Source organism: Phyllobates terribilis, unplaced genomic scaffold (genome assembly GCF_046119375.1).
Source record: "Phyllobates terribilis strain yellow unplaced genomic scaffold, ASM4611937v1 Scaffold_8__6_contigs__length_399053987, whole genome shotgun sequence".
Taxonomy (NCBI): Eukaryota; Metazoa; Chordata; class Amphibia; order Anura; family Dendrobatidae; genus Phyllobates; species Phyllobates terribilis.
In genome coordinates this window covers 292,253,794-292,266,053 of record NW_027362768.1, presented here as the reverse complement: position 1 = coordinate 292,266,053, position 12,260 = coordinate 292,253,794, and the positions used below count along the sequence as shown (strand labels likewise).

The following is a 12,260-nucleotide window of genomic DNA, read 5'->3' as shown; positions in this document are numbered from 1 at the left end:
AGACATGGAGGTCAGAGGGCCTTAACTAAACCTTTTTTTCCATTTATAGCAACTGGGTCTCCTGTACACTGTTGGCCTAAGCAGTGAATGGAAGGCTTTCCAAAAATTATGAGGAACTGCAATGCCCCTTGAAACAGACGTGGATTACAGCATACTAAAAACCTTCTACCCATTATTGGGGAGTGGGTTTCCCTTAAAATTAGGAGGAAATGCAATGCCCGATGGAAGAGTCGTGGAGGCTAGAAGTAATTAAAAACAACATTTCAATGCCCCTTGGAAAAGCTGTGGCGTTCAGAGTGGTTTAACAAGACGGTTTTAATGCCCCTTGGAAAAGTGGTGGATGTCGCAGTAGCTTAACAAGACGGTTTTAATGCCCCTTGGAAGAGACGTTGAGGTTGCAGTAGCTTAACAAGATGGTTTTAATGCCCCTTGGAAGAGCCGTGGAGGTCGCAGTAGCTTAACAAGGCGGTTTTAATGCCTCTTGGAAGAATGGTGGAGGTCGCAGTGGAATAAAAAGACAATATCAATGCCCCTTGGAAGAGTGGTGGACGTCGCAGTAGCTTAACGAGACGGTTTTAATGACCCTTGGAAGAGACGTGGAGGTTGCAGTAGCTTAACAAGACGGTTTTAATGCCCCTTGGAAAAGTGGTGGATGTCGCAGTAGCTTAACAAGATGGTTTTAATGCCCCTTGGAAAAGTGGTGGAGGTCGCAGTAGCTTAATAAGATGGTTTTAATGCCCCTTGGAAAAGTGGTGGAGGTCACAGTAGCTTAACAAGACGGTTTTAATGCCCCTTGGAGAAGTGTTGGAGGTCGCAGTAGCTTAACAAGACGGTTTTAATGCCCCTTGGAAGAATGGTGAAGGTCACAGTGGAATAAAAAGACAATATCAATGCCCCTTGGAAGAGTGGTGGAGGTCGCAGTAGCTTAACAAGACGGTTTTAATGCCCCTTGGAAGAGACGTGGAGGTCGCAGTAGCTTAACAAGACAGTTTTAATGCCCCTTGGAAAAGTGGTGGATGTCGCAGTAGCTTAACAAGACGATGATTTTAATGCCCCTTACAAGAGCCGTGCAGTAGAGCATATTAAAAACATTATTCCTATTATTGGGGAGTGGGTATCCCATAGTCTTTGCCTATGCCTTCCAAGCAAAAGCTGGCAAAAATTAGGACAGAGGAACTTGCAATGCTGGTAACACGGGCCACGGTCACCGTGGTGGTATAGTGGTGGTGGAGGCTGAGGATAAGGAGAAGAGCAAAAAACAGCCGAAATGAGGAAGCGTATACCCATGTGTGGGTGTGAAGCGGTGCATGGGAATACACCTCCCGAAATAACACAGTGGATTTGACTTTATGTTACTCCGCTGTCATTTGGTGGTGATGAGAAGTCTGGCCCAATTCAACCCTTGTTCATTTTGATAAAGGTCAGCTTGTCAGCATTGTCAGTTGACAGGCGAGTGCGCTTATCAGTTATAATTCCCCCAGCGGCACTAAAAACATGTTCCGATAACACGCTAGCGGCAGGGCAGGCCACGACATCCAAGGCGTACAGAGTGAGTTCATTCCAAGTGTCCAGCTTGGATACCCAATAATTAAAAGGCACAGAGGAATCACGGAGGATGCTGGTATGGTCGGCAAGGTACTCCCTCATCATCTTTTGAAACTTTCCACTCCTTGTGAGAGTATCCTGCGCCTCAGGGCCTGTAAGCTGGGTGGGTCTCATAAAACTGTCCCAGATGTTGACAGTGATCCCCTGCTTCTGCTGGATTGGAGTTGCGTCTCTCTCGCCTGTACGCCTTGGTTGGTCAACGAACTGTGACCTCTGCCGCTAGCGTGTTCAGACGGGAATTTTTTTAACAGTTCTGCAGCAAGGGCCTTCTGGTACTGCCACATTTTTGTAGACCTCTCCACCTCAGGAATAAGAGAGTGAAAGTTCTCCTTGTAGCGGGGATCTAAAAGTGTCACCAACCAGTAATGACTGTCACCCAACATTTTACAACGCGAGGGTCACGGTTAAGGCAGCGTAACATAAAGTCAGCCATGCGTGCCAGACTGGTAACAGGCAAGTCTTCCATATCCTCACCAAGATGACGACTGACCATGCTCTCCTCCTCATCCTCCATGTCCTCAGGCCACCCACGCTGAACCGACTGTATGACAGTTGTACAGGTACTGCCGTCTACAGCGCATGATACCAGCTCCTGTTCTTCCTCCTCCTCCTCTCCTCTCCCTCATTGTCCCCCAATGCACATTGGGATGAGATGAGGCTGGGCTGTGTGTAATCGCTCATTACGGCTTCTTGATCCATCTCATCATACTCTGGCTGCAATGCCTCCTCTTTAATTCTCTGCAGAGAGTGTTGCAAAAGACAGACAAGTGGGATGCTGACGCTAATGATGATGTCATCGCCACTCACCATCTTGGTGGACACCTCAAAGTTTGTCAGGATTGTACATATGTCAGACATCCAGGTCCACTCCTGAGGTCTTATGTGTGTAGTCTGACCTGAATATCGACGGCCTTGTTGCAGCTGGTACTCCACAACTGCTCTCTTCTGCTCACAAATCCTTTGCAACATGTGGAGGGTAGAGTTCCAACATGTGGGGACATCACACACCAGTCGGTGTGCCGGAAGCTGCAAACGCTGCTGCAACACAGCAAGGGCGGCGGAAGCTGTAGCCGACTTCCGAAAATGAGCTGACAGGCGGCGTACTTGGACGAGCAGATCTGGCAACTCGGGGTACGATTTAAGAAACCGCTGAACCACGAGGTTAAGTACATGAGCCAGGCATGGTACGTGTGTGATCTCGCCTCGCCTCAGAGCCGCCACCAGGTTACGGCCATTGTCACACACGACCATGCCGGGATGTAGGTTCAGCGGTCTCAGCCACAGATCTGCCTGCTCTTTCACAGCTGTCCACAACTCACAAGCAGTGTGAGGTTTATCACCTAAGCTTATAAGTTTCAGCACAGCCTGTTGCCTCTTGGCTGAGGCAGTACTGCAGTGCTTCCAGCTTGTAACTGATGTGCTGATGTCTGAGATCGAGGCTGAACATGAGGAGAAGGAGGAGGAGGAGGATGATGCGCAGGAGCTGTACACTGTGGGGGCAACTCTGACTGACATAGGGCCCGCAATCCTCGGTGTGGAGAGGATGTGTTCCGTCCCAAGGTCCGACTGGGTCCCGGCTTTCACTATGTTTACCCAGTGTGCCATCAGGGAGATGTACCGTCCCCGGCCACAAGCACTTGTCCATGTGTCCGTTGTCAGGTGGACTCTCCCAGTAACTGCGTTGTTGAGGGCACGGCAGATGTTTTGGGACACGTGCTTGTGTAGTGGGGGGATGGCACACCGGGCAAAATAGTGTCGGCCGGGGACCGAGTACCGAGGGACGTCCACCGCCATAAGGTTGCGGAAGGATTCCACCAGCCTAAAACGGCAGGATTTCCAACGCAAGCAGTCGTGAAATGTGTGAATTTAGGACCGTGGCCTGTGGGGCGTTGGCTGCGAATTTGAGCTTTCGCTCAAAGCTCTGGGATATGTACAAATGAACGCTGCGGTGGGACGTGGACATGGACGTTGATGCTGTTTCTTGAGAAACTGCCATAACAAGTGAAGACTGAGAGGAGGGGGCATCTTTGCATGCAGTATGGACAGGGGATTGCCTTGCACGCACAACAGGGGGTTCTATTACATGCACAACAGCGGAAGAAGCAGTGGTGACACCCGCTGACACTGCTCGTGGACCCTGGGGTTCGCCTCACAAAGTCGGGTGCTTTGCTGACATGTGCCTGATCATGCTGGTGGTGGTTAGGCTGGTAGTTTTGTCACTCCTGCTGATGCTGGCATGGCAGGTGGTACAAATGGCCTTTATGGGGTTATCAGCAGAGTCTTTAAAAAAATTCCAGACTCTGGAAGACCTACCGGTTGTACTGGCAACGTCCCTCGTGTTGGTGTTACGGGGAACTGTTGCCCGCCTTCTGTGTGCGGCCACCACACTGCTTCTTCCTGCCTGTTGGGGTACTCTGCCTCCCTCCCCATGTGTGCTGCTGGCTTCGCTCTGCGTGTCCTCCTGCCACGTTGGGTCAGTTACTAGATCATCCACCACCTCCTCCTCTTCCACTTGCGCACAACGATCCTCCTCCTCACTTCCTGGCAATTGTGTCTCGTCATCGTCCACCTCTTGTGACAAATTGCCAGCGTCGACTTCCTCTGGCCGTGGCTGTTCAAATAGTTGGCCATCGCTTCTTGGGATCTCCTCTTCCACCACTTCAAGCGGAGCAGGCGAGGGGCACAAATATGGAAATGGACCAGCTCTTCAGAGTGTCCAAGTGTGGGATCAGTTGCTGTCTGACGACACTCGGTATGGTGGGAGGAAGGAGCATCAGGGTGAGGAGGAGTATGCGGTTGAGACTCACGGCTACTAAAACTTGACCGTGTGGAAGACAGACCGGAGGTAGTGGTGCCCAGGTAACTGGAAGTATTATCTGCTATCCAATTAATAACCTGCTCACACTGATCAGTTCGCAATGCTGGTGTTGTAGTGTGCCTCCCTAGTAATTCGGTCAAGAAGTGGGAGCGAGAAGATGTGGCTGTTGGTTGTGGCACATTTTCACCTTGGCCACGGCCCCGTCCTCTACACGCACCATCACCAGAACGTCCAGTTCCACGTCCCTTGCCACGCTCCTTGCCCATTGTAAATGAAGTAAAATAGCTTACACTCGCACTATCAATGGAAAAAGGGTAATAAAAAGGAGATTAGAACCGTGGAAGAGGAAAACCACAGTTCTATTTCTCTGGCCTACACCATCTTTTAAACAGATATATTTGTGTCTGAACACTGAGCGAGACAATAAATTTTTTTATTTTTTATGTAAAAAAGGTGGATAATACAGAGATTTGACCCGTGGAACTGCAAAACCACAGTTCTAGTTATCTGGCCTACCCCAGACTCTTTTAAACAGATATATTGGTGTCTGAACAGTCACAGACACACTCAATTTTTTTTTTTTGGGGGGGGGGGGGGGGGGATACCAAAAGGTTAATAAGACACGTATTTGTACAGTTTGACTGAGGAAAAAAAAAATACAGGATTTAGATGAAAAAAAAAGGATTTTTCCTGGCCCCTGAGATGGGGGGATAAGTCTAGCAATTTGACCAACAGGAGCACACAGGACTGTAACGTTTGCTGGTATAGCCACTGCATCTCCTATACAGCCTGCCTGCCTGCCTGATATCTGGGATGGATATTAGTCCTGAGAAGGACTGTTTGTTTGATTTGGCAGGCTTTAGAGACCCTACACTAACTATTTTGCAGTATAAATCTCTCCCTAGCTCAGCAGCACTGACCCTACACTGGCTGATCCGGAGCGACTGTGTCCAAGATGGCGGCGCCCGGTTTTAAATACTCGAGGTGACGCTGTGCGGCCAGCCAATCACTGTAATGCCCACAAACAATATGGCTGTGGCATTACAGTGACTGGCTGGAAATCCATGCATGTTCATTGGCTCTGTAAAGAGCGCCAAACGTGCAGGGCGGAGACCCGAGCTCCCACCTGAGTAACCCGGAAATGCTCGGTGCTCACCGAACATCCCGAGTAATGAGAGCAAATATATTTCTAAAGGTGCTATTGACATGAAATTCTCACCAGATGCCGATAACAGCAATAACAACCCATCCAATCCACACAGGCAAAAAAAAATCAAAACATAGATGTCCAAAAATTAAGTTATGTGTAATACTGATAAATGACACATGATAAAAGTATTGAACACATGAAGTCATGACACCTGTTGAAATCTATCAGTCATTAGAAAGCAATCCTGCTTCTTAGTGAAAAATAATATCAGCTGGTTGAACTGATGGCTTATAAAAAGGTCTCATTACCAAGGTGCCACACAAGCTGCCTCAAGACCTTTGCAACCTTATTGTTGCAAAACATACTGATAGTATTGGTTAAAGAAGAATTTTGAAATTACTGAAAGTTCCAGTGAGCACTGTTGTGGCCATAATCCATAAGTGGAAAGAACATCATTTCACCATAAACTGGCCATGACTAGGTGCTCCTCAGAAGATTTCAGACAGAGGAGTGAAAAGAATTATCAGTAGAGTTGTCCAAGAGCCAAGGACCAACTGTGTAGAGCTATAGAAAAAACCGGGAATCAGCAGGTACAATTGTTTAAAAAAAAAAAAAAAGTAATGCATTCAACCTCCATGGCCTGCATGCACACTCACCATGCAAGACTCCATTGCTGAACAAAAACCATGTACAACCGTGTTTAAAGTTTGCTCAGCAACATTTAGACAAGCCTGTGAAATACATGGAGAATATAGTATGGTGAGATGAAACCAAAATTGAACTCTGTGGATGTCATAATACACACCATCCTTGGAGGCCAAAAGGCACTGCATATCACCCCAAAACACCATACCAACCGTAAAATTTGGAGGTGGCAGCATCATGGTGTGGGGCTGTTTTTCAGAATACGGCGCTGGCAAACTTCATATAATTTAAGGAAGGATGAATGGATAAATGTATCGAGACATTCTTGATAAAAATCTGCTGCCATCTACAAGGATAATGAAGATGAAATGAGGGTGGACATTTCAGCAAGAGAATGATCCCAAACACACAGCCAAGGAAACTCAATTAGTTTCAAACAAAGAAAATAAAGCTGCTAGAATGGCCCAGCCAATCACCTGACCTGAATCCAACAGAAAATTTATGAAAGGAACTAAAGTTCGGAGTTCATAGAAGGAGCCCACAGGACCTTCAAGATTTGAAGTATTTGTGAGGAAGAATGAGACAAAATCACATCTGAGTAATGCATGCGAGTAGTTTCTGAATACTGGAGGTGTTTTGAAGTTGTCATCACAAAGGCTTTTGTACAAAGTATTAATTAGATTTTAAGAAACGTGTTCAATACTTTTTCCCTGTGTCAATTCTCATTATTACACAATTTATGGACATCAGTGGTTTGATTTCTTTGCCTGTGTGGATTGGATGGGCTGTTACTGACATCTGATGAGAATTTCATGTCAATAGTGTGATAATGAGTCACTACTCACGGGCAAGTCGTGAGACAGGATAGTCAGGAGGTCCGAGGTCAGATACCAGGAGGGCTCATAGTGCAGTGGGGTAAGTCAAAAATGTGGTCAGGAAACAGTCCAGGGTCAAATGCCAGGAGGGTAGGTCAAAACCAGGGGGTACAACAAATGGATAGTCAGAGATCAAATCCCGGGTCAGATGCCAGGAGGGTATGTCAAAACCAGAAGGGGGAATCCACACAAATAGTCACGACAAGTCCCAGGTTCGGCAACAGGGTCAGAGGAAAAAGCTACGGAGCAAAGCAACCACATTCAGCTAAGCAAGGTTGCAACTGACGCAGACCTAGGAGCTACCCAGCTAAATACCTTGCCCACAGACTAAACCAGATAGGACAGCAGGGCTGTCAATTAAAATGCTGATAGCCCAGTACACTCCAGATTCTATAGGGTGGCTGAGCTGTCACTCACAGCGTCCCTAGGCCACAGTCAGTTATGAAACTGTGACAAATAGCACCTTTAGAAATATATTTACTTAGAAAATTGGTGACATGTTCAATACTTATTTCACCCACTGTATGTTTCATTACTTCAATAATTTGTAAAATTATGAGTATGAGTGACCAATTATAACAAACATATGATAATGATCATTATTTTCACGTGTAGGTTGAAACACAGTCATTAACGGAAATAGCTGTGCTGGAGGCCTAAAATTGGGTGAGGAACAGCCAAACTTTACTACAAATGTGAAGTTGTGGTAGACAGTTTCATATCACAGCTCATACACCATGGCAAAACCGAACCCAGCAACAAGACATAAAGGATGCTATACTGCATCAGTAATGTCTCCCCCATGGAAAGATTTCAAAGCAGACTGGGAATTCAAAATGTGCTGTTCAAGCTGTTTTGGAGAAACACCAAGAAATGGGAAATGTCGAAGATTGCTGATGCAGCAATTGGCCAAAGAAACTTAGTGCAGCTGATAAAAAACACACCATGCTTACTTCCATTCAAAATCGGAAAATGTCCAGCAGTGCCATAAGCTCAGAACTGGCAGCAACCAATGGGACCCAGTTCCACTCATTTCCTGTTCAGAAAAGTCTGACCAGAAGTGGTCTTCATGGAAGAATTATGGCCAAAAAGCCATAACGTCATCAGGGAAAGAAAGGTCCATTAACATAATTATGCATAAAAACATAGGAACTGGAGTGCAGAAAATTGTCAGCAGGTGCCCTAGGCTGATGAGTCAAAATGTGAAATATTTGGCTGTAATAGAAGGTAGTTTGTTCACTAAAGGGCTAGAAAGTGGTACATTAATGAGTGTTTGCAGGAAAGAGTGAAGCATGGTGGAGGGTCCTTGCAAGTTTAGGTCTGCATTTCAGCAAATGGAGTTGGGGCTTTTATTTGAATTAATGGGGTCCTCAATTCTAAGAAATATAGGAAAATACTTATCTATCATGAAATACTATCAGGGAGGCGTTTGATTGTCTCCAAATATATTCAGCTGCATGATAACAACCCCAAATATACAGCAGATGCCATTAACAACTATCTGCCAAGTAAAGAAGAACAAGGAGTCCTTGTAGTGATGATTTGGCCCAACAGAGCCCTGATGTCAACATTATCAAGACTGTGCAGGATTCCATGAAGAGACAGAAGGATTTTCACAAGCAACATCCACAGAAATCTGTGGTTAGTTCTCCAAGATGTTTGGAACAACCTTCCTGCCGAAATCCTTTAAAAACTATGTACCTAGAAGAAATAATGCTTTGATACTGTTTTGAAGGCAAATTATGCTGTTTTGAAGGTACCGGTTTTGTACTGCATGTGACAACAATATCCCATATTCTTCATATGTCTGGCCTGTGGGGTATGGTGGTAACACGGAAGCATCTTCTTACAAAGAAAAACATTCAAGCCCAGCTATGTTTAGCAAAAATTGACATAAAGTCTGCCAAAAGCATGGGAGAAAACGTCTTATAGTCTGACGAGACCATAGTAGAACTTTTTGATAAAATTCCAAATGGTATGCTTCTTGCAAAGCCAACACTATGCATCACCAAATGAATGATATATAGAAAAAGTCCAGTTCACCCTCAAAACTACACTCAAACACTGCAGAGCAAGGAGATATGCTGTTCAGACGTAGTGGATAGCAAATAAGGAGAAATTCCAGCTCTACAATGTGCAGAAAATATTATTTCATAGAAATCCAAGAGTAATATACAGACATCAAATGTAATCTACAAAATCCATAAAAATAATATAGATAATGATCATTTATGATTAAGGATGGTTCTCATCTGAAAAGCATAGATCTACATTATTTTTATGGATTTTGTACATGACATTTCATGTCTGAATTTTATCATTGGATTTCTATGAAATACATTTTTCTGCACACAGTAGAGATGGAATTTTTCCTTGTTTGCTATCTCCAAAAGAACACCATACCGACAACAAAGCAAGAAGGAGGCAGCATTATGCTTTGGGGCTGGAACTGGGGCTTTAGTCAAGGTGGAAGGAATTATGAAAAGTTCCAAAGATCAGTTAATTTTACATCAAAACCTTCAGGCATCTGCTAAAAAGCTAAAGATGAAGAGGAATTTCACCATTCATCATGACATTGACCCTAAGCATACCTCCAAATCAACAAAAGAATGGCTTCGCCAGGAGAAGATCAAAGCTTTGAAATGGCCCAGTCAGACCTCAGAATCCAATTGAAAATCTGTGGATGACCTGAAGGGGGCGCTGTACATAGGAGATGCCCTCGCAATCTGACAGATTTGGAACGCTACTACAAGGAAGAGGGGGCAAATATTGCCAATTCTAGATTTGCCAAGCTGATAGACCCTACCCAAAAAGACTGAATGCTGTCATAAATTCAAAGGGTACTTCAGCAAAGTATTAGTTTAAGGGTGTGCATATTTATGCAGCCACATTATTTTAGTTCTTTATTTCTATTTTTCCGCCTGAAATTTTTAAGCTGGTTTTTCAATGGATTTCTAGAGCTTATGGGTGACATTAAAGGTGACAGCAGATTGTGCCACGAATGGGTGACAACGCTAATCTCTAGATTTTTGGTGGCCTCATTTCTTCAGTGAAAATAGATGGACTATGTACTGTTCAGGAGAGAGAAGCGAGTTCTTTTAGAAAGGGCAGTACAGATTAATAATAAACAGTTGAACAAATGTAAAAGTTATTTATACAGAGAAGATAAGAGAGCGGTCAGAACACAGTACACAGAGGACATTGCAGGGGACACAGGGTGGGAAAGCGCAAATGTCCGTCATGTGAAGGAAATTTACTTTGGCCAATGCAGCAACGAGACAAATCTCCAGGCTGTAGCCTCCTTTGGCCTCGCCTGAATCATATAAAATACACTTACCACACATATAAAGGTTATAATTATTAAGCTAAAGCACCAAGGTTGCTTATGAAGCCAGATTCATCTAGTTGAAACTTATATCACATGGTTTGCCAAGTTTGGTCTTCTTCACCTGTAGCTTATATGCTGGGAGTATATCTATTTCCTACATATAATAAGTTTAAACAAAAATATGCAAAACCAGTATATTTTATATATAAGCTTTGCCATACTCGATCTGTATACCGCTTTCCCATTGTGATTGTAAACATAGTGGTTTCGATGGGAGTCAATGGCATAGAGATCGTAACGTTTGAATGCGCTGTGTGAACATAGTTCTAAACTAATTTTTGCATTTCTTGAGTTTCTGACGTAGTATGACAAAAGTCTACATGCATTTGAATTAACAAAAAGGTAAATATGAGTCGCAATAGATGACTAGGAACTGCGGTGGTGTAGCTACATCTTTATAATATTTATTTTACTCCATTATATAGCGCCATTAATTCCACCGCACTTTACAGATATCATCACTGTCCCCATCGGAGCTTACAATCTAAATTCCCTATCAGTATGTCTTTGAGTGTGGGAGGAAACCGGAGAACCCGAAGGAAACCCACGCAAACAAGGGGAGAACATACAAACTCCTTGCAGATGTTGTCATTGGTGGGATTTGATCCCAGGACCCCAACGCTGCACATCTACAGTGCTAACCACTATATAAGCTCATTCTATGACTGGCTACAAGTCAGTTGCATCATTGCTCCCTGTGCTTTTAGTTAGTTATCTACTTCCAAATAGACTTGAATCAGCAGAAATTGGCAAAATCTTGGTAATAAAAATTAGCAAAATTTCATGAAACACATTCAGTTTTGTCCCTTATTCTAAGAACCAGTATGCAGATAACCCGCAGTCATGGATATCCATTTACACTCGTCAGCATTATAGCAGATTAAGTATTTAGAATTGTAAGGAGTGAATATAAAACGTTGAAGGAGGATTTAAGGCTTACAGGGTTTATATCTGTGCTGTCACGTCACTCCATGCCTATTGTGCTTTCAACAAGTTTTAGGACCCTCTGAGAAGAAACTGAAAAGTTGCTCAGAATTAGATATATATGAAGCATATGGCATGTTGTAGGGCTTACCTGTCTGTCCATGCGTCTGTGTCCCAGGCTGCCAGTGTACAGATTCAGGAGAAATCCATAACAGCTGGAAGAACAAGGGTCCACAAAGTGAGTCAGAGTGTGCTAGGAAAGTAGGCTGGGACAGAGCGAGCAGGGAAGGAGCCTATCCGGAGAAGAGAGGGCGATAGGAGAAGAGAAAGGAGGGAAGTTAGGAAGTCCTGTAATAGCAGGGGAGAATGGATGAAGGACTTAGATCAGAAGGTTTATAAGGAAAGATAAAGGAGCTCTCTGTATATGCTTACAGTGGGTCATATATGCTGCTTTCCCAAAAAGTGTTGCTCACACTTTTGATATAGTTTTTAGGTGGATGTGTATGGAACAAAATAAAGAGTATAAACTTGTCTAATATATGAATGTATGAAAAGAAATGATCCGAAAGTGCGAACATTGGTCAATACAATCAGTAGCGTAGCTACCGAGAGGGAAGAGAGTATGGTTGCCCTGGGCCCCGAATTCAGAGGGTCCCACCCGGAGCTATGCTACTCTAAACTGTATCGGTGATCTCAGCGCAAATAGATGGGGATAATGCGGCAAATTTGAGAAGTCAAATGTGTCTTTGTTGTAATCTCTGTAGATGAGTCCTGCCTGGAGAAGACCTGGTATTGACCGGGACCAGATGGAAAAGACGGGAAATGTGAATGGCTCCAAAAGAAAGAACGTCAGCT

At 44.4% G+C, this 12,260-nt stretch overlaps 1 protein-coding gene across 2 annotated transcripts in view; it reads right to left on the bottom strand.

The window, feature by feature from the left end:
- Positions 1 to 11,702, bottom strand: part of CDC42EP1 (CDC42 effector protein 1) — a 57,003-nt gene extending 45,301 nt beyond the window's left edge. Inside the window, exon 1 of one of the 2 annotated variants that reach the window (XM_073644393.1) lies at positions 11,557 to 11,702. The gene's annotated coding sequence lies outside the window, so the exon portion shown is untranslated. The remainder of the gene's footprint in view (positions 1 to 11,556) is intronic. The other variant, XM_073644394.1, reaches the window with a different exon arrangement.
- Positions 11,703 to 12,260: the final 558 nt, after the last annotated feature.